Source organism: Hyla sarda, unplaced genomic scaffold (genome assembly GCF_029499605.1).
Source record: "Hyla sarda isolate aHylSar1 unplaced genomic scaffold, aHylSar1.hap1 scaffold_1421, whole genome shotgun sequence".
Taxonomy (NCBI): domain Eukaryota; kingdom Metazoa; phylum Chordata; class Amphibia; order Anura; family Hylidae; genus Hyla; species Hyla sarda.
In genome coordinates this window covers 38,875-62,984 of record NW_026608051.1, presented here as the reverse complement: position 1 = coordinate 62,984, position 24,110 = coordinate 38,875, and the positions used below count along the sequence as shown (strand labels likewise).

General features: G+C 44.9%; 8 non-coding genes and 1 pseudogene across 8 annotated transcripts; all 9 read left to right on the top strand.

Annotated features, from left to right (window-relative positions):
• The first annotated feature begins 805 nt into the window (after nucleotides 1–805).
• Nucleotides 806–996, top strand: LOC130307320 (U2 spliceosomal RNA). Its single transcript, XR_008856509.1, has one exon. It is a non-coding gene; the product is annotated as a U2 spliceosomal RNA (small nuclear RNA).
• A 2,087-nt stretch (nucleotides 997–3,083) lies between these two features.
• LOC130307318 (U2 spliceosomal RNA) lies at nucleotides 3,084–3,274 on the top strand. The gene has a single exon (XR_008856507.1). It is a non-coding gene; the product is annotated as a U2 spliceosomal RNA (small nuclear RNA).
• Nucleotides 3,275–10,461: 7,187 nt separating this feature from the next.
• Nucleotides 10,462–10,661, top strand: LOC130307337 (U2 spliceosomal RNA). Its single transcript, XR_008856527.1, has one exon. It is a non-coding gene; the product is annotated as a U2 spliceosomal RNA (small nuclear RNA).
• Nucleotides 10,662–12,750: 2,089 nt separating this feature from the next.
• LOC130307317 (U2 spliceosomal RNA) lies at nucleotides 12,751–12,941 on the top strand. The gene has a single exon (XR_008856506.1). It is a non-coding gene; the product is annotated as a U2 spliceosomal RNA (small nuclear RNA).
• Nucleotides 12,942–15,035: 2,094 nt separating this feature from the next.
• On the top strand, nucleotides 15,036–15,226 carry LOC130307316 (U2 spliceosomal RNA). The gene has a single exon (XR_008856505.1). It is a non-coding gene; the product is annotated as a U2 spliceosomal RNA (small nuclear RNA).
• A 2,054-nt stretch (nucleotides 15,227–17,280) lies between these two features.
• LOC130307314 (U2 spliceosomal RNA) lies at nucleotides 17,281–17,471 on the top strand. The gene has a single exon (XR_008856504.1). It is a non-coding gene; the product is annotated as a U2 spliceosomal RNA (small nuclear RNA).
• A 2,096-nt stretch (nucleotides 17,472–19,567) lies between these two features.
• LOC130307313 (U2 spliceosomal RNA) lies at nucleotides 19,568–19,758 on the top strand. The gene has a single exon (XR_008856503.1). It is a non-coding gene; the product is annotated as a U2 spliceosomal RNA (small nuclear RNA).
• Nucleotides 19,759–21,853: 2,095 nt separating this feature from the next.
• Nucleotides 21,854–22,013, top strand: LOC130307344 (U2 spliceosomal RNA; annotated as a pseudogene).
• Nucleotides 22,014–22,706: 693 nt separating this feature from the next.
• Nucleotides 22,707–22,892, top strand: LOC130307340 (U2 spliceosomal RNA). The gene has a single exon (XR_008856530.1). It is a non-coding gene; the product is annotated as a U2 spliceosomal RNA (small nuclear RNA).
• Nucleotides 22,893–24,110: the final 1,218 nt, after the last annotated feature.

Sequence of the window (24,110 nt, the reverse complement as noted above, 5' to 3'; positions counted from 1 at the left end):
CCCAGGAGCCTTAGCACTGTGCTGTGATGTCACTCAATACCACTGACATCACTAGGTGTAAACAACATCTCTCCTTTGCTGTGTATGTGACTATGGAGCTGTTTGGTGATGTCGTCTATTACGGCCTTCATAGAAGCAACAGGAGATTGTTGCATCCATCTTGAACCCTCAGAACTACAGTGCTATGATGTCACTCACTTCCACAGGCCTTGCAGAGTGTAAACAACAACAACCCAGCTTTGTTGTGTATGTAACCAAAGGGATTTGTGATGTCACCTAGAACCTTCACAGCAGCGACAGCTTTATGAGGAGCATCAGCACTGCTCTGCCTGAGCAGAACCATCACCGCCATAGGTTGTCAAATAACCCGGATTTAACCCACACAGGTAAGTCCAATGGGGTGCAGGCATGTCCTCTATGCTTACAGCTTCCCGTGGGTGTTGGTTTGATACCGTTTGGGGACAGCCAAGGAGGCATCTGCAGGCAACAAAGGTAGGTGTGTGCTTGTGTGTGTGTTTCCTATGCAGATCCTAAGCCCAGTGTCACATGCAAGTAGGAGGAGTAAGAAGGGTTCCTGGCAAATCCGGGTTATGGATTGCATTTAAAAAGGCCCCGTGGGAGTGCAATGGGCCCCTGTCTTGCTGCTTAGCAATAATGGTATGGGTTTAGGTTCTGCTGTGTGTACTGGTGGTTGACTGCCCCCCAGCCCAGAGTGTGCATGGAAAATTGTCTGGCAGCCTCCCTGACAGCAAGCAGTGATAGTGCCCATGAAGGGGACCTTGTTGGGCCCGCCCCTTTCACGGTTATCGCTTCTCGGCCTTTTGGCTAAGATCAAGTGTAGTATCTGTTCTTATCAGTTTAATATCTGATACGTCCCCTATCTGGGGACCATATATTAAATGGATTTTTGAGAACGGGGGCCGATTTCGAAGCTTGCTTCCGTCGCCCTATGCATTGACCCGATATGGCAGTATCTTCGGGTACAGTGCACCACCCCCTTACAGGGTTAAAAAGAAAGATTCCTACTTTCATTGCTACCTGCTTGCTGGCTAGCCAGCTAGCCAGCCCTGTGGGCCTTGCTGCTGCTGCTGCAGCCAAAAAACAAAAGGTGGTGCTGCTGCTGCTTCTGCTGCTTCTGCTTCTGCTTGTGTCTGGCCCCTGTTGGAGCGTCCAGGCACAGGACTTCTGCTGCTGCTGACTAAATGGCCTCCTTAATTGGATCATTTGAGTAGCCAGCACACCTGTGCAGGTAGGGCATGACATGATAGGCAGCTGCCTTGATAGCGGGTGGGTGCTGAATGTTCCTAATTGACAAAATAAGATTAATGCTTATGAAGAAATATAAAATCTCATCCCTTCCCCAATATCGCGCCACACCCCTACCCCTTAATTCCCTGGTTGAACGTGATGGACATATGTCTTTTTTCGACCGTACTAACTATGTAACTATGTAACATAACATGGGGGGGGGGGGGTCTCCTGGCTGTTCACACAGGTGTGTCATTGCTGTACATTGACCATGCATTGCTTCTGTGGTATTGCAAAGGCAAAGACAAATGCTTCCAGCCATCCATTGCACTAATGGATTGGTCATCAGCTGGCTGTCTATGTCCCGCATCAATATAGACCAAAGTACAGAGGGTTAGGCTATGCTATTGTGCACCTACCTGATGCATCAGAAGGTGCGAGGCCCTTGCTAAATTCTGTGCACAGACTTTGAGATCTATGCTTTAGACTGTATCTAAACCTGCTCCAACATGGACTGACATTCTGGCCTACTTTCAGCCGATGCGACTTGTCTGTCGCTGAACAGTCGCTTTTTATGTATTCAGCACCTATGTATAATGTTGTAAAAATGCTCTAGAAGCTAAAGTCGCAGAAATGTCACACATATTTGGCCTGCAACTTTCTGTGCGACAAATTCAGACAGGAAAAATCAGTATAAATCCTTAGAAAATTATCCCCCAGTGTCTCCATCTGCTGGCGGTATTGAATAAGCATTGCTGCACTGATGGGGTATGCATTAGACGAAAAAAAAGAAGAAAAAGAAGAATAATACGCCCAGAAAAGAGGCGAAAAGGAGAAAAACGTAAAAAAACGTGAAAAAAAAGTAAGAGGAAGAGAAGGGAAAAAAAGGTGGAAATGGGTTTAAAAGTGATTTCGGCGGAGAAATATATATATATATATATATATATATATATATATATATATGCGCACACACACACATAGATATAAACGTATTCTCCGTTGAGATATTGCAGCCGCTGCTGTGTCCAGGCCCAGGAGCCTTAGCACTGTGCTGTGATGTCACTCAATACCACTGACATCACTAGGTGTAAACAACATCTCTCCTTTGCTGTGTATGTGACTATGGAGCTGTTTGGTGATGTCGTCTATTACGGCCTTCATAGAAGCAACAGGAGATTGTTGCATCCATCTTGAACCCTCAGAACTACAGTGCTATGATGTCACTCACTTCCACAGGCCTTGCAGAGTGTAAACAACAACAACCCAGCTTTGTTGTGTATGTAACCAAAGGGATTTGTGATGTCACCTAGAACCTTCACAGCAGCGACAGCTTTATGAGGAGCATCAGCACTGCTCTGCCTGAGCAGAACCATCACCGCCATAGGTTGTCAAATAACCCGGATTTAACCCACACAGGTAAGTCCAATGGGGTGCAGGCATGTCCTCTATGCTTACAGCTTCCCGTGGGTGTTGGTTTGATACCGTTTGGGGACAGCCAAGGAGGCATCTGCAGGCAACAAAGGTAGGTGTGTGCTTGTGTGTGTGTTTCCTATGCAGATCCTAAGCCCAGTGTCACATGCAAGTAGGAGGAGTAAGAAGGGTTCCTGGCAAATCCGGGTTATGGATTGCATTTAAAAAGGCCCCGTGGGAGTGCAATGGGCCCCTGTCTTGCTGCTTAGCAATAATGGTATGGGTTTAGGTTCTGCTGTGTGTACTGGTGGTTGACTGCCCCCCAGCCCAGAGTGTGCATGGAAAATTGTCTGGCAGCCTCCCTGACAGCAAGCAGTGATAGTGCCCATGAAGGGGACCTTGTTGGGCCCGCCCCTTTCACGGTTATCGCTTCTCGGCCTTTTGGCTAAGATCAAGTGTAGTATCTGTTCTTATCAGTTTAATATCTGATACGTCCCCTATCTGGGGACCATATATTAAATGGATTTTTGAGAACGGGGGCCGATTTCGAAGCTTGCTTCCGTCGCCCTATGCATTGACCCGATATGGCAGTATCTTCGGGTACAGTGCACCACCCCCTTACAGGGTTAAAAAGAAAGATTCCTACTTTCATTGCTACCTGCTTGCTGGCTAGCCAGCTAGCCAGCCCTGTGGGCCTTGCTGCTGCTGCAGCCAAAAAACAAAAGGTGGTGCTGCTGCTGCTTCTGCTGCTTCTGCTTCTGCTTGTGTCTGGCCCCTGTTGGAGCGTCCAGGCACAGGACTTCTGCTGCTGCTGACTAAATGGCCTCCTTAATTGGATCATTTGAGTAGCCAGCACACCTGTGCAGGTAGGGCATGACATGATAGGCAGCTGCCTTGATAGCGGGTGGGTGCTGAATGTTCCTAATTGACAAAATAAGATTAATGCTTATGAAGAAATATAAAATCTCATCCCTTCCCCAATATCGCGCCACACCCCTACCCCTTAATTCCCTGGTTGAACGTGATGGACATATGTCTTTTTTCGACCGTACTAACTATGTAACTATGTAACATAACATGGGGGGGGGGGGGGGTCTCCTGGCTGTTCACACAGGTGTGTCATTGCTGTACATTGACCATGCATTGCTTCTGTGGTATTGCAAAGGCAAAGACAAATGCTTCCAGCCATCCATTGCACTAATGGATTGGTCATCAGCTGGCTGTCTATGTCCCGCATCAATATAGACCAAAGTACAGAGGGTTAGGCTATGCTATTGTGCACCTACCTGATGCATCAGAAGGTGCGAGGCCCTTGCTAAATTCTGTGCACAGACTTTGAGATCTATGCTTTAGACTGTATCTAAACCTGCTCCAACATGGACTGACATTCTGGCCTACTTTCAGCCGATGCGACTTGTCTGTCGCTGAACAGTCGCTTTTTATGTATTCAGCACCTATGTATAATGTTGTAAAAATGCTCTAGAAGCTAAAGTCGCAGAAATGTCACACATATTTGGCCTGCAACTTTCTGTGCGACAAATTCAGACAGGAAAAATCAGTATAAATCCTTAGAAAATTATCCCCCAGTGTCTCCATCTGCTGGCGGTATTGAATAAGCATTGCTGCACTGATGGGGTATGCATTAGACGAAAAAAAAGAAGAAAAAGAAGAATAATACGCCCAGAAAAGAGGCGAAAAGGAGAAAAACGTAAAAAAACGTGAAAAAAAAGTAAGAGGAAGAGAAGGGAAAAAAAGGTGGAAATGGGTTTAAAAGTGATTTCGGCGGAGAAATATATATATATATATATATATATATATATATATATATATATATGCGCACACACACACATAGATATAAACGTATTCTCCGTTGAGATATTGCAGCCGCTGCTGTGTCCAGGCCCAGGAGCCTTAGCACTGTGCTGTGATGTCACTCAATACCACTGACATCACTAGGTGTAAACAACATCTCTCCTTTGCTGTGTATGTGACTATGGAGCTGTTTGGTGATGTCGTCTATTACGGCCTTCATAGAAGCAACAGGAGATTGTTGCATCCATCTTGAACCCTCAGAACTACAGTGCTATGATGTCACTCACTTCCACAGGCCTTGCAGAGTGTAAACAACAACAACCCAGCTTTGTTGTGTATGTAACCAAAGGGATTTGTGATGTCACCTAGAACCTTCACAGCAGCGACAGCTTTATGAGGAGCATCAGCACTGCTCTGCCTGAGCAGAACCATCACCGCCATAGGTTGTCAAATAACCCGGATTTAACCCACACAGGTAAGTCCAATGGGGTGCAGGCATGTCCTCTATGCTTACAGCTTCCCGTGGGTGTTGGTTTGATACCGTTTGGGGACAGCCAAGGAGGCATCTGCAGGCAACAAAGGTAGGTGTGTGCTTGTGTGTGTGTTTCCTATGCAGATCCTAAGCCCAGTGTCACATGCAAGTAGGAGGAGTAAGAAGGGTTCCTGGCAAATCCGGGTTATGGATTGCATTTAAAAAGGCCCCGTGGGAGTGCAATGGGCCCCTGTCTTGCTGCTTAGCAATAATGGTATGGGTTTAGGTTCTGCTGTGTGTACTGGTGGTTGACTGCCCCCCAGCCCAGAGTGTGCATGGAAAATTGTCTGGCAGCCTCCCTGACAGCAAGCAGTGATAGTGCCCATGAAGGGGACCTTGTTGGGCCCGCCCCTTTCACGGTTATCGCTTCTCGGCCTTTTGGCTTCGATCCTGTGCGGTTACCGGGCAGGGTAGGAGTCGGAAGGGGTGGTGATCGGGGCCCTCTTTTGCGGGGGGCCCTGGATTGTTACTGGGTTGCGATAGTGGGTATCTTAACCTGCAAAAATGAGCGGAGAGAGGACTCGAGGACTCGAGGATACGGTGCGGATTTACGTTCCTGGCGAACACCGGGGGACGATTGGATTGGATCAAGTTGTGCTGGAGATTCTTCGCAAGCTCCAGTACCTTCAGGTATGGCATGTAATCGCTATGCAAGATTTCCCTAGGCAAGGGATTTACGATATAACCTTTTATGATTCTGAGGTTTGCCAGAGGGTCTTCATGGACTTAGAAGTGATGAAGAGGAGGAATGAGCCAGCTATAATGAGTAAGGTGAAAGTGGAACCATTATTCATGAATATGTCTAAGGTTGTTATAGTCCATATGTACAACCCGAAGGTTTCGGATGAGATGGTGACCAATTTTTTGTACCGATATTGTGATGAAGTTAAATTTCTTGGAAGACTCAAGAACAGACATGGGTACTTTAATTGTAAAAGGAAATTTGTTGTAAAATTTAAAAAGGACGAAGGAATGGAAGAGGGAAGGAAGAGTATACCACAGGTATTTTCTATTGGAGGAGAAAGAGGTTTTTGTTTTTATGAAGGACAGTTGCAGTACTGTAGACGTTGTCACGCTTATGGACATGTACAGGAGTCTTGCCCTGAGCAAGGAGTATGCTGCAGGAATTGTGGGAAATCAGGTCACAACTCGGGTGAATGTACTGAGAAGAAAACGTGTGATATCTGTGGTAGTGAGGAGCATTTGGCTAGAGGATGCAGCTTATGGTATAGAAAGAAAATGAGCTATGCTGACGCAGCAGGAAATAGAAGAGAGGAAAGAGGAGAAAGGCCATTTCCACGTGTTTTTGGTGTGAATGCTGAGGTGACTCAGGTGATTGACGAGAACTCTGTAAAAGGGAGTGCAGCAGGTGTGACAGTGCAGCACATGAATACTCAGGAAAAATCTGGAAAAGGGGAGGAGGGTGACTCCACTGGTGTGCATTGTGAGGAGACTGGTGTTGGTGAAGAGTTTACTGAGGTCAGTAAGAAGAAAGCACGTAAAGGGAAAAAAGAGAAAGTGGTGGAGAGTGTGGAGACTGTGTGTAGGGAGGTTCCCCCATGTGAAGAAACAATTGAGGATTTTGAATGCCCAAACCCAGTGGTGGGGGAGGAGGAGGGGATGGAGTTTCAGGAGAATGAGAGTGAGAGATCCCTAACACCTGGGCAGAGGGTGATTAGTGGGGAGGAGAATGTAACATCTGAAGAGGAGGAGAAGGAGGTGGAGGAGGGGGAAGATGAAGATGAAGATGCAAATGGAGGCTTTCAAGGTAAAAGTAAAAGGTGTAAGAAAGGGAGTTGGTCAGGGGATCAGACGGATCCTGTGTATGGAGGTGGGAAAATGATGGACAGGGACTCTCAAGTGGGGTCGCCTGATTGCTATGGGATGCTGCTAAGGAAGGTTGAAGGTCAGAATACTAGCTTCTAGTTAAAATGGATGTTAAGAAAATGGATTGCCTTCTTTCCTTTTTAATGGCATTGGTTGTGGCTACTCTTAATGTTCGGAGTATAGGAACAACCATCAGAAGAGCAGCAGTTTTTGATTTTTTGGAGAATGTGAAGGGAGATATATTTTGTTTACAGGAGTGTGCAATTAAGTCTGCACCTTATGTAGATGAATGGAAGAGAGGGCAGTCTTTTTGGTCTACATGCACAGAGAATAAAAATGAAGGTGTGGGGATTTTATTGTGTAACAGGGACATTAAAGTTTTAAATTGCCAAGTTTTAGTACCAGGTCGTTGTATGGTTTTAAATTTTGAGTTTTTAGGCCAGAGAATGAGAGTTTTTAATGTATATGCGCCAGCAGAAAAACAGGCACGTGTGCTATTTTTAGAGTCTCTTAAACTTTTTATTCCTGGTCGTGATGGTACTATTATTGTTGGTGATTTTAACTGCATTAGATCCGTCAATGATCGTGAGAGCTCTGCTAAGGTTAGAACTGATATTACTTCAAATGTTTTAAACCAAATTATTCAAGACTTACATTATTCTGATGTGGGACTGATGGTTAGCACTGATGAAAGATACACCTATATATCAGATAGTGGCCGCTGTAAATCCCGGATTGATTACATTCTTGTCTCTGAGGGGATTAAGGTGGTCCGGTGCAATCAAATGATGTCAACTTTCTCAGATCATAAGATGGTGTCGGCAGAAATAAGTATTGCAGAGTCCTTTCATTTTGGTAGAGGGCTCTGGAAATTAAATGTAAGTCTATTAGAAGATGAAGAAGTAATGTCCGGTTTTAAAGATTTTTTTTATCTTGTACTTCTAAACAATCTGTTTTTAGTAATGTTTTAGCTTGGTGGGATTGGGCAAAAAGTGAGTTTGCTAAGTATTTTAAGTTCATTTGCATAAGGAGGGCACAAGAAAAGAGGAGGGGTTATGAAAGGCTTATCTCACGTTTAGAAACTCTCTTTAAGTTTAAACATGTTGGTGTGGAGGTGGAGGAGGAAATTGAGAAGGTGAAAATTGAGATGAAGAACAGGTTGTTGGAAAGAGGTAGAAATATTGTTTTTAAATCCAAAGTTCAACATTTGGAGGAAAATGAACAATGTACAAGATATTTCTTTAAAAAATGTTTTAATGCTAGGGGTGTTTTTAAGTCTGTTTTAACTCCTACAGGGGAAGTTGTTGGTGATGAGATGGTGAAGGAGATTGGCAGATTTTATGAAACACTTTTTAGTAATAAGAGCAGAGCCAGTGAGACGGAGATGAATGATTATTGTAATATTTTAGAGAATAATGTCCCTGAAGGAAAAAGTGCATTTTTAATTGAGGAAGTTTGTGAAGGGGAGATCAAGCAGGCTCTGGACAAGACAGCGAAAGGGAAGACACCGGGCTGTGATGGCCTCCCCTTTGAGTTTTATTCAGTTTTTTGGCATATTTTAAAGCAAGATTTTACACGGGTGGTGCAATATGTTTTTAACTCAGGTATTTTAGCGGAGTCTATGAAGAAAGGAGTTATTACCTTGATACATAAGAAAGGTGATGAAAGAGATTTGAAAAACTGGAGGCCGATCACATTATTGAATACAGATTATAAGATCATTGCAAAGATTGTGGCGAACAGGATGAGTGACATAGTTGAGCACCTTGTTGGAGAATACCAAGTTTGTGCAGTGCCAAATAGGAGAATAACTGATAATTTATTAGTTTTAAGAGACTCTATTTATTATAGTAATTTTAATAAGAATGCACTTTTTGTGGAATCCATTGATTTTGAAAAAGCTTATGACAGAGTTGCTCATGATTTTATGTTTATGGTTTTAAAGCATATGGGTATTCCTGAGAAGCTACTGTTTGTGATTAAAAGTTTTTATTATGGGGCAACAAGTCAGATTTTAGTCAATGGACATGTGGGGCCGGGTTTTAATATTTTATCAGGAGTACGACAGGGATGCCCACTCTCCCCAATTTTATTCATTTGTGTCATTGAGGCCTTGCTCAAAAATGTACAGAAGGACAAATGTGTGAGTGGTGTTTTTATCCCGGGAAGTAATGGAAGGAATTTGAAGGTTTTAAGTTACATGGATGATGTGGTTTTTACTTGCACTTCCCAAGCTGATCTTAACAGAGTGAATTTGCATGTAAAGATTTTTTGCTGTATTGCTGGTATGAAAGTCAATTGGGGGAAGTGCCAATTGAGTAATTTTGGAAAGCAAGGAAAAGTGGTGGTGGATGGCGTGGATGAGAAGGAAGATATTGAAGTGTTAGGGGTTGTTTTTGAAAAAAATCTAAAAGGAGGGAAAAGTCATGAAAAGTTGGAGGAGAAGATAGAGAAGAAATTATCTTTTTGGAAATTGAGAAACTTGTCCCTTAAAGGTAAAGTTCTGATTTTAAAGGCAGTAATTTTGCCACTACTATTATATACTGCAATGGTTTTCCCACCCGGCAAATTATGGACCAGAAGGATGACAAGGAAGTTGTTTATTTTTTTCTGGGGTTCAAAGATGGAAAAGATGAAGAGGGAGGAAGTGATGAAGAGCGTGAAGAAAGGCGGATATAATTTCCCGGATATTAATCTGTTTTTAAAGACTCATTACTTTCTTTTAATTTATAAAGTGTCTCAGTGCAATAATTGGGTGGCAGACATGAGCAGGTATTTGGCAGGATGGTTGTTTTCCAAATGGGGCTGGTGTGAGAAGGATCTGAGGAGACCAATAGCGCAAGTTATACCTACCTTCTATGTGGTTCTCAGGTCTTTCAGTGATCAATTTGGTTTGAGTTCCCTGGGAAAACCTGAGAAAAAGAAAATTGAAAATGAAATAAGAAAAAATGAGAGATTATATGAAGTACCATTCTGCACTACTGCTCAGTCTGTGAAGATCTGGAATCTTTTTAATGTTAGAGGATTATCGAATAGACAGAGAGATGTAAACTGGATGACTTTTCATGGCTGCCTCCCAACCAGAGCTTTCCTGAATGGACGAGGAATAAGAGTGAGCGAGAAATGTCCAAGAGAGGGTTGTGGAGGCAGGGAGGATACAGTGCACTTATTTTGGAACTGTTTTTATGCAAGAGAATTTTTTATGCTTCTACAGAGGTTTTTTTCTGCAATCACGGGATATGTTGATTTTAATTTTGAGAAGATTTTTATTGGTCAGGATTTTAGCAGGAGAGAGGACACACGTGAAAGCTGGATTGTATTTTCTGTTTTTAAAGAAGTTTTATGGGATTCTAGAAACCTGCTTGTTTTTAAAAATGTGTGTATTTCTCCAAGGGAGTTGAAGAGACTTTTTTTTGGAAGGTTGTTTATTATTTTTCTATTTGACAAGAAGAGAATGGAAGAGGAAGAGGCTGAAAAGATTTGGAGATACAAGGAATGGAGAAAGTTGTAAGTATCCTGATCAAGGTTTTGAATTTGTGCTTCTCTTATAGTTTTCTTATTGAGATATTTTTCCGCATGATGTTTTTTCAGACTTTGTTTAGAAGTGATGAGTTTTGGTAGGTGACCTGATGATCGCTTGAACAATAGTCTGTAACTGAGGAAAAAAAAAAAAAAAAAATCTGTTCTTATCAGTTTAATATCTGATACGTCCCCTATCTGGGGACCATATATTAAATGGATTTTTGAGAACGGGGGCCGATTTCGAAGCTTGCTTCCGTCGCCCTATGCATTGACCCGATATGGCAGTATCTTCGGGTACAGTGCACCACCCCCTTACAGGGTTAAAAAGAAAGATTCCTACTTTCATTGCTACCTGCTTGCTGGCTAGCCAGCTAGCCAGCCCTGTGGGCCTTGCTGCTGCTGCAGCCAAAAAACAAAAGGTGGTGCTGCTGCTGCTTCTGCTGCTTCTGCTTCTGCTTGTGTCTGGCCCCTGTTGGAGCGTCCAGGCACAGGACTTCTGCTGCTGCTGACTAAATGGCCTCCTTAATTGGATCATTTGAGTAGCCAGCACACCTGTGCAGGTAGGGCATGACATGATAGGCAGCTGCCTTGATAGCGGGTGGGTGCTGAATGTTCCTAATTGACAAAATAAGATTAATGCTTATGAAGAAATATAAAATCTCATCCCTTCCCCAATATCGCGCCACACCCCTACCCCTTAATTCCCTGGTTGAACGTGATGGACATATGTCTTTTTTCGACCGTACTAACTATGTAACTATGTAACATAACATGGGGGGGGTCTCCTGGCTGTTCACACAGGTGTGTCATTGCTGTACATTGACCATGCATTGCTTCTGTGGTATTGCAAAGGCAAAGACAAATGCTTCCAGCCATCCATTGCACTAATGGATTGGTCATCAGCTGGCTGTCTATGTCCCGCATCAATATAGACCAAAGTACAGAGGGTTAGGCTATGCTATTGTGCACCTACCTGATGCATCAGAAGGTGCGAGGCCCTTGCTAAATTCTGTGCACAGACTTTGAGATCTATGCTTTAGACTGTATCTAAACCTGCTCCAACATGGACTGACATTCTGGCCTACTTTCAGCCGATGCGACTTGTCTGTCGCTGAACAGTCGCTTTTTATGTATTCAGCACCTATGTATAATGTTGTAAAAATGCTCTAGAAGCTAAAGTCGCAGAAATGTCACACATATTTGGCCTGCAACTTTCTGTGCGACAAATTCAGACAGGAAAAATCAGTATAAATCCTTAGAAAATTATCCCCCAGTGTCTCCATCTGCTGGCGGTATTGAATAAGCATTGCTGCACTGATGGGGTATGCATTAGACGAAAAAAAAGAAGAAAAAGAAGAATAATACGCCCAGAAAAGAGGCGAAAAGGAGAAAAACGTAAAAAAACGTGAAAAAAAAGTAAGAGGAAGAGAAGGGAAAAAAAGGTGGAAATGGGTTTAAAAGTGATTTCGGCGGAGAAATATATATATATATATATATATATATATATATATATATATATATATATATGCGCACACACACACATAGATATAAACGTATTCTCCGTTGAGATATTGCAGCCGCTGCTGTGTCCAGGCCCAGGAGCCTTAGCACTGTGCTGTGATGTCACTCAATACCACTGACATCACTAGGTGTAAACAACATCTCTCCTTTGCTGTGTATGTGACTATGGAGCTGTTTGGTGATGTCGTCTATTACGGCCTTCATAGAAGCAACAGGAGATTGTTGCATCCATCTTGAACCCTCAGAACTACAGTGCTATGATGTCACTCACTTCCACAGGCCTTGCAGAGTGTAAACAACAACAACCCAGCTTTGTTGTGTATGTAACCAAAGGGATTTGTGATGTCACCTAGAACCTTCACAGCAGCGACAGCTTTATGAGGAGCATCAGCACTGCTCTGCCTGAGCAGAACCATCACCGCCATAGGTTGTCAAATAACCCGGATTTAACCCACACAGGTAAGTCCAATGGGGTGCAGGCATGTCCTCTATGCTTACAGCTTCCCGTGGGTGTTGGTTTGATACCGTTTGGGGACAGCCAAGGAGGCATCTGCAGGCAACAAAGGTAGGTGTGTGCTTGTGTGTGTGTTTCCTATGCAGATCCTAAGCCCAGTGTCACATGCAAGTAGGAGGAGTAAGAAGGGTTCCTGGCAAATCCGGGTTATGGATTGCATTTAAAAAGGCCCCGTGGGAGTGCAATGGGCCCCTGTCTTGCTGCTTAGCAATAATGGTATGGGTTTAGGTTCTGCTGTGTGTACTGGTGGTTGACTGCCCCCCAGCCCAGAGTGTGCATGGAAAATTGTCTGGCAGCCTCCCTGACAGCAAGCAGTGATAGTGCCCATGAAGGGGACCTTGTTGGGCCCGCCCCTTTCACGGTTATCGCTTCTCGGCCTTTTGGCTAAGATCAAGTGTAGTATCTGTTCTTATCAGTTTAATATCTGATACGTCCCCTATCTGGGGACCATATATTAAATGGATTTTTGAGAACGGGGGCCGATTTCGAAGCTTGCTTCCGTCGCCCTATGCATTGACCCGATATGGCAGTATCTTCGGGTACAGTGCACCACCCCCTTACAGGGTTAAAAAGAAAGATTCCTACTTTCATTGCTACCTGCTTGCTGGCTAGCCAGCTAGCCAGCCCTGTGGGCCTTGCTGCTGCTGCAGCCAAAAAACAAAAGGTGGTGCTGCTGCTGCTTCTGCTGCTTCTGCTTCTGCTTGTGTCTGGCCCCTGTTGGAGCGTCCAGGCACAGGACTTCTGCTGCTGCTGACTAAATGGCCTCCTTAATTGGATCATTTGAGTAGCCAGCACACCTGTGCAGGTAGGGCATGACATGATAGGCAGCTGCCTTGATAGCGGGTGGGTGCTGAATGTTCCTAATTGACAAAATAAGATTAATGCTTATGAAGAAATATAAAATCTCATCCCTTCCCCAATATCGCGCCACACCCCTACCCCTTAATTCCCTGGTTGAACGTGATGGACATATGTCTTTTTTCGACCGTACTAACTATGTAACTATGTAACATAACATGGGGGGGGGTCTCCTGGCTGTTCACACAGGTGTGTCATTGCTGTACATTGACCATGCATTGCTTCTGTGGTATTGCAAAGGCAAAGACAAATGCTTCCAGCCATCCATTGCACTAATGGATTGGTCATCAGCTGGCTGTCTATGTCCCGCATCAATATAGACCAAAGTACAGAGGGTTAGGCTATGCTATTGTGCACCTACCTGATGCATCAGAAGGTGCGAGGCCCTTGCTAAATTCTGTGCACAGACTTTGAGATCTATGCTTTAGACTGTATCTAAACCTGCTCCAACATGGACTGACATTCTGGCCTACTTTCAGCCGATGCGACTTGTCTGTCGCTGAACAGTCGCTTTTTATGTATTCAGCACCTATGTATAATGTTGTAAAAATGCTCTAGAAGCTAAAGTCGCAGAAATGTCACACATATTTGGCCTGCAACTTTCTGTGCGACAAATTCAGACAGGAAAAATCAGTATAAATCCTTAGAAAATTATCCCCCAGTGTCTCCATCTGCTGGCGGTATTGAATAAGCATTGCTGCACTGATGGGGTATGCATTAGACGAAAAAAAAGAAGAAAAAGAAGAATAATACGCCCAGAAAAGAGGCGAAAAGGAGAAAAACGTAAAAAAACGTGAAAAAAAAGTAAGAGGAAGAGAAGGGAAAAAAAGGTGGAAATGGGTTTAAAAGTGATTTCGGCGGAGAAATATATATATATATATATATATATATATATATATATATATATATATATATATATGTGCACACACACACATAGATATAAACGTATTCTCCGTTGAGATATTGCAGCCGCTGCTGTGTCCAGGCCCAGGAGCCTTAGCACTGTGCTGTGATGTCACTCAATACCACTGACATCACTAGGTGTAAACAACATCTCTCCTTTGCTGTGTATGTGACTATGGAGCTGTTTGGTGATGTCGTCTATTACGGCCTTCATAGAAGCAACAGGAGATTGTTGCATCCATCTTGAACCCTCAGAACTACAGTGCTATGATGTCACTCACTTCCACAGGCCTTGCAGAGTGTAAACAACAACAACCCAGCTTTGTTGTGTATGTAACCAAAGGGATTTGTGATGTCACCTAGAACCTTCACAGCAGCGACAGCTTTATGAGGAGCATCAGCACTGCTCTGCCTGAGCAGAACCATCACCGCCATAGGTTGTCAAATAACCCGGATTTAACCCACACAGGTAAGTCCAATGGGGTGCAGGCATGTCCTCTATGCTTACAGCTTCCCGTGGGTGTTGGTTTGATACCGTTTGGGGACAGCCAAGGAGGCATCTGCAGGCAACAAAGGTAGGTGTGTGCTTGTGTGTGTGTTTCCTATGCAGATCCTAAGCCCAGTGTCACATGCAAGTAGGAGGAGTAAGAAGGGTTCCTGGCAAATCCGGGTTATGGATTGCATTTAAAAAGGCCCCGTGGGAGTGCAATGGGCCCCTGTCTTGCTGCTTAGCAATAATGGTATGGGTTTAGGTTCTGCTGTGTGTACTGGTGGTTGACTGCCCCCCAGCCCAGAGTGTGCATGGAAAATTGTCTGGCAGCCTCCCTGACAGCAAGCAGTGATAGTGCCCATGAAGGGGACCTTGTTGGGCCCGCCCCTTTCACGGTTATCGCTTCTCGGCCTTTTGGCTAAGATCAAGTGTAGTATCTGTTCTTATCAGTTTAATATCTGATACGTCCCCTATCTGGGGACCATATATTAAATGGATTTTTGAGAACGGGGGCCGATTTCGAAGCTTGCTTCCGTCGCCCTATGCATTGACCCGATATGGCAGTATCTTCGGGTACAGTGCACCACCCCCTTACAGGGTTAAAAAGAAAGATTCCTACTTTCATTGCTACCTGCTTGCTGGCTAGCCAGCTAGCCAGCCCTGTGGGCCTTGCTGCTGCTGCTGCTTCTGCTGCTTCTGCTTCTGCTTGTGTCTGGCCCCTGTTGGAGCGTCCAGGCACAGGACTTCTGCTGCTGCTGACTAAATGGCTTCCTTAATTGGATCATTTGAGTAGCCAGCACACCTGTGCAGGTAGGGCATGACATGATAGGCAGCTGCCTTGATAGCGGGTGGGTGCTGAATGTTCCTAATTGACAAAATAAGATTAATGCTTATGAAGAAATATAAAATCTCATCCCTTCCCCAATATCGCGCCACACCCCTACCCCTTAATTCCCTGGTTGAACGTGATGGACATATGTCTTTTTTCGACCGTACTAACTATGTAACTATGTAACATAACATGGGGGGGGTCTCCTGGCTGTTCACACAGGTGTGTCATTGCTGTACATTGACCATGCATTGCTTCTGTGGTATTGCAAAGGCAAAGACAAATGCTTCCAGCCATCCATTGCACTAATGGATTGGTCATCAGCTGGCTGTCTATGTCCCGCATCAATATAGACCAAAGTACAGAGGGTTAGGCTATGCTATTGTGCACCTACCTGATGCATCAGAAGGTGCGAGGCCCTTGCTAAATTCTGTGCACAGACTTTGAGATCTATGCTTTAGACTGTATCTAAACCTGCTCCAACATGGACTGACATTCTGGCCTACTTTCAGCCGATGCGACTTGTCTGTCGCTGAACAGTCGCTTTTTATGTATTCAGCACCTATGTATAATGTTGTAAAAATGCTCTAGAAGCTAAAGTCGCAGAAATGTCACACATATTTGGCCTGCAACTTTCTGTGCGACAAATTCAGACAGGAAAAATCAGTATAAATCCTTAGAAAATTATCCCCCAGTGTCTCCATCTGCTGGCGGTATTGAATAAGCATTGCTGCACTGATGGGGTATGCATTAGACGAAAAAAAAGAAGAAAAAGAAGAATAATACGCCCAGAAAAGAGGCGAAAAGGAGAAAAACGTAAAAAAACGTGAAAAAAAAGTAAGAGGAAGAGAAGGGAAAAAAAGGTGGAAATGGGTTTAAAAGTGATTTCGGCGGAGAAATATATATATATATATATATATATATATATATATATATATATATGCGCACACACACACATAGATATAAACGTATTCTCCGTTGAGATATTGCAGCCGCTGCTGTGTCCAGGCCCAGGAGCCTTAGCACTGTGCTGTGATGTCACTCAATACCACTGACATCACTAGGTGTAAACAACATCTCTCCTTTGCTGTGTATGTGACTATGGAGCTGTTTGGTGATGTCGTCTATTACGGCCTTCATAGAAGCAACAGGAGATTGTTGCATCCATCTTGAACCCTCAGAACTACAGTGCTATGATGTCACTCACTTCCACAGGCCTTGCAGAGTGTAAACAACAACAACCCAGCTTTGTTGTGTATGTAACCAAAGGGATTTGTGATGTCACCTAGAACCTTCACAGCAGCGACAGCTTTATGAGGAGCATCAGCACTGCTCTGCCTGAGCAGAACCATCACCGCCATAGGTTGTCAAATAACCCGGATTTAACCCACACAGGTAAGTCCAATGGGGTGCAGGCATGTCCTCTATGCTTACAGCTTCCCGTGGGTGTTGGTTTGATACCGTTTGGGGACAGCCAAGGAGGCATCTGCAGGCAACAAAGGTAGGTGTGTGCTTGTGTGTGTGTTTCCTATGCAGATCCTAAGCCCAGTGTCACATGCAAGTAGGAGGAGTAAGAAGGGTTCCTGGCAAATCCGGGTTATGGATTGCATTTAAAAAGGCCCCGTGGGAGTGCAATGGGCCCCTGTCTTGCTGCTTAGCAATAATGGTATGGGTTTAGGTTCTGCTGTGTGTACTGGTGGTTGACTGCCCCCCAGCCCAGAGTGTGCATGGAAAATTGTCTGGCAGCCTCCCTGACAGCAAGCAGTGATAGTGCCCATGAAGGGGACCTTGTTGGGCCCGCCCCTTTCACGGTTATCGCTTCTCGGCCTTTTGGCTAAGATCAAGTGTAGTATCTGTTCTTATCAGTTTAATATCTGATACGTCCCCTATCTGGGGACCATATATTAAATGGATTTTTGAGAACGGGGGCCGATTTCGAAGCTTGCTTCCGTCGCCCTATGCATTGACCCGATATGGCAGTATCTTCGGGTACAGTGCACCACCCCCTTACAGGGTTAAAAAGAAAGATTCCTACTTTCATTGCTACCTGCTTGCTGGCTAGCCAGCTAGCCAGCCCTGTGGGCCTTGCTGCTGCTGCAGCCAAAAAACAAAAGGTGGTGCTGCTGCTGCTTCTGCTGCTTCTGCTTCTGCTTGTGTCTGGCCCCTGTTGGAGCGTCCAGGCACAGGACTTCTGCTGCTGCTGACTAAATGGCCTCCTTAATTGGATCATTTGAGTAGCCAGCACACCTGTGCAGGTAGGGCATGACATGATAGGCAGCTGCCTTGATAGCGGGTGGGTGCTGAATGTTCCTAATTGACAAAATAAGATTAATGCTTATGAAGAAATATAAAATCTCATCCCTTCCCCAATATCGCGCCACACCCCTACCCCTTAATTCCCTGGTTGAACGTGATGGACATATGTCTTTTTTCGACCGTACTAACTATGTAACTATGTAACATAACATGGGGGGGGGGGGGGGGGTCTCCTGGCTGTTCACACAGGTGTGTCATTGCTGTACATTGACCATGCATTGCTTCTGTGGTATTGCAAAGGCAAAGACAAATGCTTCCAGCCATCCATTGCACTAATGGATTGGTCATCAGCTGGCTGTCTATGTCCCGCATCAATATAGACCAAAGTACAGAGGGTTAGGCTATGCTATTGTGCACCTACCTGATGCATCAGAAGGTGCGAGGCCCTTGCTAAATTCTGTGCACAGACTTTGAGATCTATGCTTTAGACTGTATCTAAACCTGCTCCAACATGGACTGACATTCTGGCCTACTTTCAGCCGATGCGACTTGTCTGTCGCTGAACAGTCGCTTTTTATGTATTCAGCACCTATGTATAATGTTGTAAAAATGCTCTAGAAGCTAAAGTCGCAGAAATGTCACACATATTTGGCCTGCAACTTTCTGTGCGACAAATTCAGACAGGAAAAATCAGTATAAATCCTTAGAAAATTATCCCCCAGTGTCTCCATCTGCTGGCGGTATTGAATAAGCATTGCTGCACTGATGGGGTATGCATTAGACGAAAAAAAAGAAGAAAAAGAAGAATAATACGCCCAGAAAAGAGGCGAAAAGGAGAAAAACGTAAAAAAACGTGAAAAAAAAGTAAGAGGAAGAGAAGGGAAAAAAAGGTGGAAATGGGTTTAAAAGTGATTTCGGCGGAGAAATATATATATATATATATATATATATATATATATATATATATATATATGCGCACACACACACATAGATATAAACGTATTCTCCGTTGAGATATTGCAGCCGCTGCTGTGTCCAGGCCCAGGAGCCTTAGCACTGTGCTGTGATGTCACTCAATACCACTGACATCACTAGGTGTAAACAACATCTCTCCTTTGCTGTGTATGTGACTATGGAGCTGTTTGGTGATGTCGTCTATTACGGCCTTCATAGAAGCAACAGGAGATTGTTGCATCCATCTTGAACCCTCAGAACTACAGTGCTATGATGTCACTCACTTCCACAGGCCTTGCAGAGTGTAAACAACAACAACCCAGCTTTGTTGTGTATGTAACCAAAGGGATTTGTGATGTCACCTAGAACCTTCACAGCAGCGACAGCTTTATGAGGAGCATCAGCACTGCTCTGCCTGAGCAGAACCATCACCGCCATAGGTTGTCAAATAACCCGGATTTAACCCACACAGGTAAGTCCAATGGGGTGCAGGCATGTCCTCTATGCTTACAGCTTCCCGTGGGTGTTGGTTTGATACCGTTTGGGGACAGCCAAGGAGGCATCTGCAGGCAACAAAGGTAGGTGTGTGCTTGTGTGTGTGTTTCCTATGCAGATCCTAAGCCCAGTGTCACATGCAAGTAGGAGGAGTAAGAAGGGTTCCTGGCAAATCCGGGTTATGGATTGCATTTAAAAAGGCCCCGTGGGAGTGCAATGGGCCCCTGTCTTGCTGCTTAGCAATAATGGTATGGGTTTAGGTTCTGCTGTGTGTACTGGTGGTTGACTGCCCCCCAGCCCAGAGTGTGCATGGAAAATTGTCTGGCAGCCTCCCTGACAGCAAGCAGTGATAGTGCCCATGAAGGGGACCTTGTTGGGCCCGCCCCTTTCACGGTTATCGCTTCTCGGCCTTTTGGCTAAGATCAAGTGTAGTATCTGTTCTTATCAGTTTAATATCTGATACGTCCCCTATCTGGGGACCATATATTAAATGGATTTTTGAGAACGGGGGCCGATTTCGAAGCTTGCTTCCGTCGCCCTATGCATTGACCCGATATGGCAGTATCTTCGGGTACAGTGCACCACCCCCTTACAGGGTTAAAAAGAAAGATTCCTACTTTCATTGCTACCTGCTTGCTGGCTAGCCAGCTAGCCAGCCCTGTGGGCCTTGCTGCTGCTGCAGCCAAAAAACAAAAGGTGGTGCTGCTGCTGCTTCTGCTGCTTCTGCTTCTGCTTGTGTCTGGCCCCTGTTGGAGCGTCCAGGCACAGGACTTCTGCTGCTGCTGACTAAATGGCCTCCTTAATTGGATCATTTGAGTAGCCAGCACACCTGTGCAGGTAGGGCATGACATGATAGGCAGCTGCCTTGATAGCGGGTGGGTGCTGAATGTTCCTAATTGACAAAATAAGATTAATGCTTATGAAGAAATATAAAATCTCATCCCTTCCCCAATATCGCGCCACACCCCTACCCCTTAATTCCCTGGTTGAACGTGATGGACATATGTCTTTTTTCGACCGTACTAACTATGTAACTATGTAACATAACATGGGGGGGGGGGGGGGGGGGGGGTCTCCTGGCTGTTCACACAGGTGTGTCATTGCTGTACATTGACCATGCATTGCTTCTGTGGTATTGCAAAGGCAAAGACAAATGCTTCCAGCCATCCATTGCACTAATGGATTGGTCATCAGCTGGCTGTCTATGTCCCGCATCAATATAGACCAAAGTACAGAGGGTTAGGCTATGCTATTGTGCACCTACCTGATGCATCAGAAGGTGCGAGGCCCTTGCTAAATTCTGTGCACAGACTTTGAGATCTATGCTTTAGACTGTATCTAAACCTGCTCCAACATGGACTGACATTCTGGCCTACTTTCAGCCGATGCGACTTGTCTGTCGCTGAACAGTCGCTTTTTATGTATTCAGCACCTATGTATAATGTTGTAAAAATGCTCTAGAAGCTAAAGTCGCAGAAATGTCACACATATTTGGCCTGCAACTTTCTGTGCGACAAATTCAGACAGGAAAAATCAGTATAAATCCTTAGAAAATTATCCCCCAGTGTCTCCATCTGCTGGCGGTATTGAATAAGCATTGCTGCACTGATGGGGTATGCATTAGACGAAAAAAAAGAAGAAAAAGAAGAATAATACGCCCAGAAAAGAGGCGAAAAGGAGAAAAACGTAAAAAAACGTGAAAAAAAAGTAAGAGGAAGAGAAGGGAAAAAAAGGTGGAAATGGGTTTAAAAGTGATTTCGGCGGAGAAATATATATATATATATATATATATATATATATATATATATATGCGCACACACACACATAGATATAAACGTATTCTCCGTTGAGATATTGCAGCCGCTGCTGTGTCCAGGCCCAGGAGCCTTAGCACTGTGCTGTGATGTCACTCAATACCACTGACATCACTAGGTGTAAACAACATCTCTCCTTTGCTGTGTATGTGACTATGGAGCTGTTTGGTGATGTCGTCTATTACGGCCTTCATAGAAGCAACAGGAGATTGTTGCATCCATCTTGAACCCTCAGAACTACAGTGCTATGATGTCACTCACTTCCACAGGCCTTGCAGAGTGTAAACAACAACAACCCAGCTTTGTTGTGTATGTAACCAAAGGGATTTGTGATGTCACCTAGAACCTTCACAGCAGCGACAGCTTTATGAGGAGCATCAGCACTGCTCTGCCTGAGCAGAACCATCACCGCCATAGGTTGTCAAATAACCCGGATTTAACCCACACAGGTAAGTCCAATGGGGTGCAGGCATGTCCTCTATGCTTACAGCTTCCCGTGGGTGTTGGTTTGATACCGTTTGGGGACAGCCAAGGAGGCATCTGCAGGCAACAAAGGTAGGTGTGTGCTTGTGTGTGTGTTTCCTATGCAGATCCTAAGCCCAGTGTCACATGCAAGTAGGAGGAGTAAGAAGGGTTCCTGGCAAATCCGGGTTATGGATTGCATTTAAAAAGGCCCCGTGGGAGTGCAATGGGCCCCTGTCTTGCTGCTTAGCAATAATGGTATGGGTTTAGGTTCTGCTGTGTGTACTGGTGGTTGACTGCCCCCCAGCCCAGAGTGTGCATGGAAAATTGTCTGGCAGCCTCCCTGACAGCAAGCAGTGATAGTGCCCATGAAGGGGACCTTGTTGGGCCCGCCCCTTTCACGGTTATCGCTTCTCGGCCTTTTGGCTAAGATCAAGTGTAGTATCTGTTCTTATCAGTTTTCATGCTGGTGGGGATGGGTGCTGCATGGAGGATGCAGGTGTACCAGGGCTTTCCGGGGCTGGTTCTGAGGAATCAGCTCGACGGCTGCCCCGATGTGACCTGTTCCCTCCGGGTCTCGCCATGAGGCTGAGAGGGTCTAGAGCCGAGGTACTTTTGTGCCTCGGGGAGTGGTGACCCCGAGGTGCCGAAACTCACTGGGAGAATAGACTCACTGAGTTGAAGCACGGGCACCATAATCTCTTCACCTTGTGGCACTCACCTCTTGATTCCCGGCCTTCTGGCTAGGATCAGAGAAATTTTTATAGATCCGGCCGGATGTCCGGGCAGTATATCTGCACACATTCACTTATTTATTTCTTTTTTGTCTCACTGTGTCACTTTTTGCGTGTTGTGTGTTCACAGGATTGGTCAGGATGCGGTAGCCCTTCTGGGTGTCCCTCCTGGCGGTCTAGGGGAGGTGTGTGTGGCCATTAGGTTCCGCACCTCCCTGCAAACACCCCGGGTACTCCTGCTTTGGCAGGGTACCTACCGTAATCGGCTCTGCGGGCAGATACCTTGGCTAACGCCAAGGGGGATGCCGGGAGCATTTGTGGTCCCCTAGTAGCTTCGGCGAAAAGGGACATCGAACCTGGAACCTCGCAGGTACCTTTTGGTCCGGAGGCGAAGGGTAAGGTTTGTTGGGGGGCCTCTCTCCTATCGGAGAAGGGCTTGCGATAGACCGCATCCTTTGTGCACGTTTTTTTAGTGTAACACGTTTGCACTTTTTCTTGCACTTTGGGTGAATCGAAAGCACGTTCCTCGGCTTTAAAAAAAAAAAAAAAAAAAAAAAATCTGTTCTTATCAGTTTAATATCTGATACGTCCCCTATCTGGGGACCATATATTAAATGGATTTTTGAGAACGGGGGCCGATTTCGAAGCTTGCTTCCGTCGCCCTATGCATTGACCCGATATGGCAGTATCTTCGGGTACAGTGCACCACCCCCTTACAGGGTTAAAAAGAAAGATTCCTACTTTCATTGCTACCTGCTTGCTGGCTAGCCAGCTAGCCAGCCCTGTGGGCCTTGCTGCTGCTGCAGCCAAAAAACAAAAGGTGGTGCTGCTGCTGCTTCTGCTGCTTCTGCTTCTGCTTGTGTCTGGCCCCTGTTGGAGCGTCCAGGCACAGGACTTCTGCTGCTGCTGACTAAATGGCCTCCTTAATTGGATCATTTGAGTAGCCAGCACACCTGTGCAGGTAGGGCATGACATGATAGGCAGCTGCCTTGATAGCGGGTGGGTGCTGAATGTTCCTAATTGACAAAATAAGATTAATGCTTATGAAGAAATATAAAATCTCATCCCTTCCCCAATATCGCGCCACACCCCTACCCCTTAATTCCCTGGTTGAACGTGATGGACATATGTCTTTTTTCGACCGTACTAACTATGTAACTATGTAACATAACATGGGGGGGGTCTCCTGGCTGTTCACACAGGTGTGTCATTGCTGTACATTGACCATGCATTGCTTCTGTGGTATTGCAAAGGCAAAGACAAATGCTTCCAGCCATCCATTGCACTAATGGATTGGTCATCAGCTGGCTGTCTATGTCCCGCATCAATATAGACCAAAGTACAGAGGGTTAGGCTATGCTATTGTGCACCTACCTGATGCATCAGAAGGTGCGAGGCCCTTGCTAAATTCTGTGCACAGACTTTGAGATCTATGCTTTAGACTGTATCTAAACCTGCTCCAACATGGACTGACATTCTGGCCTACTTTCAGCCGATGCAACTTGTCTGTCGCTGAACAGTCGCTTTTTATGTATTCAGCACCTATGTATAATGTTGTAAAAATGCTCTAGAAGCTAAAGTCGCAGAAATGTCACACATATTTGGCCTGCAACTTTCTGTGCGACAAATTCAGACAGGAAAAATCAGTATAAATCCTTAGAAAATTATCCCCCAGTGTCTCCATCTGCTGGCGGTATTGAATAAGCATTGCTGCACTGATGGGGTATGCATTAGACGAAAAAAAAGAAGAAAAAGAAGAATAATACGCCCAGAAAAGAGGCGAAAAGGAGAAAAACGTAAAAAAACGTGAAAAAAAAGTAAGAGGAAGAGAAGGGAAAAAAAGGTGGAAATGGGTTTAAAAGTGATTTCGGCGGAGAAATATATATATATATATATATATATATATATATATATATATATGCGCACACA